Below are 2885 nucleotides of genomic sequence, written 5' to 3'. Positions count from 1 at the left end.
AACAGTTTGATCTTGTTTATTGTTTATTTTAAGTGAGAAAAGTATGACGGCTTTGTTTGTCTTGGTTAGGTATTAATTATAAGCTGGAGGAAAGTGTAGAAGCTTGTTCCTAAAACGCTTTTATATATATGTTAATTTGTGAGGGAGAAACTCATTTTCTTCCCAGTGGCTATGAGGTGAGAGAGAGAGAGTCATAAATAAACTGATGAAGAATGACTGAGATAACACGGAAGATGTGTGTATAGGAGAGAGAGAGAGAGAGAGAGAGAGAGAGAGAGAGAGAGAGAGAGACAAACAGAAAAGAAGAAAGAGAGAGAGAGAGAGACGAATATTGACACAGATAATGGATTGGTTGAGATGTGGTGAACTGTCGGCAGCCACCACCACCACCACAAAGGCTGTTCCTAGGTGCCGGCTGTCCTCTGTATCCGGCTGTGTAACTCCCAGTCCGGCTCTTGACGAAGATACTGACTGAGGTGCTGACAGTTGTGTTGAATAGGGTGACGGCTTTGAGACGGATGAATGACGGCTTTTTGACGGATGATTGACGGCTTTTTGACGGATGACGGCTTTATGACGGCTTTGTGACGGATAAATGACGGGTTAGTGACGGATTAATGGACGGGTCTGTGACGGCTTTGTGGTGGTTTTGCTAAGGCTTTGTGACGGATGAATGACGGATATTTGTCGTTTTTTCGAGACGGCTTTGTAACGGCTTTGTAACGGCTTTGTAACGGCTATGGTATTTATTTTACCTTTTCAAACTAAAACATATCAGTGTGAGGACTGACCAATGACCGCCTCGACTTTCCCCAAAATACACCCAATTTACCCCTTTTGTCCTCTCCCCTTTCCCCAATAACACCCCTTGACCCTAAATAAACTTCATTACCTATTCATCCTATAATTACCTTTTCCCCATTTTTTCCAATTCTCCCCATGTACTTATTAGTAGTAATCTGGATCCCATACTAACCTACTGGGAAATAGAACACAACTTAACCCTTTTTTAACAAGCCCCGCCATTTAGAAACTCATTCTCCCATAAACCCGGGTTGTGTAACGTGACAAGTAAACAAAGTCCACTTCACCACTCGTCTGGGGTCTTCAAACACCTATAAAACCCCAGCCATTTTCACCCTTATCCATAATATGATTAAGGGTGGAAATTAGACCTGAGTGTAGGACTGCCTTAGGACCTTCTTTCTAGGGTCCTTCTTCAGCGTTGTTGATGGCAGAAATGGCGGGAAACTGGCGTCATATTTTATACTCGGAAATATCATATAGAATTTTATGGCTCTGGGTGTCTGGGTTTATGAGTTCGTGGTATCGGGGTGTCGGTGGGTGGCGAGGAGGAGAGGGGTGGGAAGGGAGGAAGAGGGGAGGTGGGGATGGGGGATGGTGAGAAGGCCGGGGGGTGCGTTTGAAGCTTCATGGGGAGATACTGTTTAGGTCTATAGCGCTGTGAGGGGAGGTGTGGAAGGGAGAGAGGAAGGATGGCCAGCAGAGTCTGGCAAGATAGAACGATCAGAGCAGAACTCCTTAAGACTCCACCAGCAGAACGACAACAACCATACATGGTTCTCCCAAAAAGTTGCAAATCTCAAAGTCCACTACCACCCCCGATCTATACAGCCAGGCAATAAACAACCTCCTAGACCAGCATCCGCCAGTAGGGTCAGCGGAATATGAAATAAGGCCCTTAAAACACCCATATATGGGACAGGGTAGGATGTCTAGTGCCTGTACCGACAGACAATAACTAACCCGGCCACAACCCACACTATGCTGGCAGGTCAGCCGCCCTCTCTTACCTCCTCCTGAATTTCTTCAATTTCCGAACTATAACTTCCTTCCCCACACTCTAATCTTCTTTTCACTCTCCTTTCTCTGCACCAAAGGGGATGGGTAGAAGAAGGGAAGTGGAGGTGAGGAGTAGAGTGGAGGTAGAGAGGAAGTGGAGGTGAAGGGGGTAAGAGAGGAGTGGGGGTTGAGAGGGGGAAGTGGAGGAGTGAAGAGGGGTAGGAGTGGAGGAGAGGGGAGGAGATGGAGGTGAAGGGGTAAGAGGAGTGGGGAGTTGAGAGGGAAGTGGAGGTGAAGGGGTAAGAGGAGTGGGGGTTGAGGGAGGAGTGGAGGTGAAGGGTAAGAGGAGTGGGGGTGGGGAGAAGTGGAGGTGAAGGGTAAGAGGTGGGGGTTGAGAGGGAGGAAGTGGAGGTGAAGGGGGTAAAAGAGGTGGGGGTTGAGAGGGGGAGGAAGTGGAGGTGAAGGTAAGAGTGGGGGGAGTTGAGAGGAAGTGGAGGTGAAGGGATAAGAGGAGTGGGGGTTGAGGGAGAGGAGTGGAGGTGAAGGGGGTAAGAGGTGGGGGTTGAGAGGGGAGGAAGTGGAGGTGAAGGGTAAGAGGAGTGGGGTTGAGAGGGAGGGTTATTTGAAGCCTCATGGCAGAGAGTGTTTAGGCCTCTCTCACCCCGTCGTCTCCCAACAGACAGAGTGTGTGGACCTCGACAGCCCCTCTTCGGACAGGTGGACGTCAAGGGGCAGGGGTAGTGGGCTCCGTCGCTGTCACAAGTGTCAGGAGGTAGTATTCACCCTTCTATTTACCGGACACCTAGTGGATATAGTCCGTTATTGAGAGGTTTCATATATAACGGACCTCAATATACCGGACTGTAGTATCCAATAGTCTCTGTTATAGGCAGGTTTATATATAACGGACCTCGATATAATGGACTACACTCCATATAGTCCGTTAAAGAGGTTTATTGTACTGTCCTTACCAAGTCCTCTAGAGACCCTTAATAAATAGGACTCTAGCAGTACTTGTCTCACTGTCGTAGGATCTTAGGACTCTTGGCTGTTCTCAGCGTCCTAGAGGTGAAGGAGTTGGT

General features: G+C 48.2%; 1 protein-coding gene across 1 annotated transcript in view; it reads left to right on the top strand.

Annotated features, from left to right (window-relative positions):
• Positions 1–2551: 2551 nt before the first annotated feature.
• Positions 2552–2885, top strand: part of LOC121860225 (CUB and sushi domain-containing protein 3-like) — a 73589-nt gene continuing 73255 nt past the window's right edge. The window contains 1 exon segment of the mRNA XM_042357311.1: positions 2552–2575. The gene's annotated coding sequence lies outside the window, so the exon portion shown is untranslated.

Source organism: Homarus americanus, unplaced genomic scaffold (genome assembly GCF_018991925.1).
Source record: "Homarus americanus isolate GMGI-L3 unplaced genomic scaffold, GMGI_Hamer_2.0 scaffold21914, whole genome shotgun sequence".
NCBI lineage: Eukaryota > Metazoa > Arthropoda > Malacostraca > Decapoda > Nephropidae > Homarus > Homarus americanus.
Note: the sequence above shows the minus strand (reverse complement) of the source record. Positions and strands in the feature narration are given on the sequence as shown.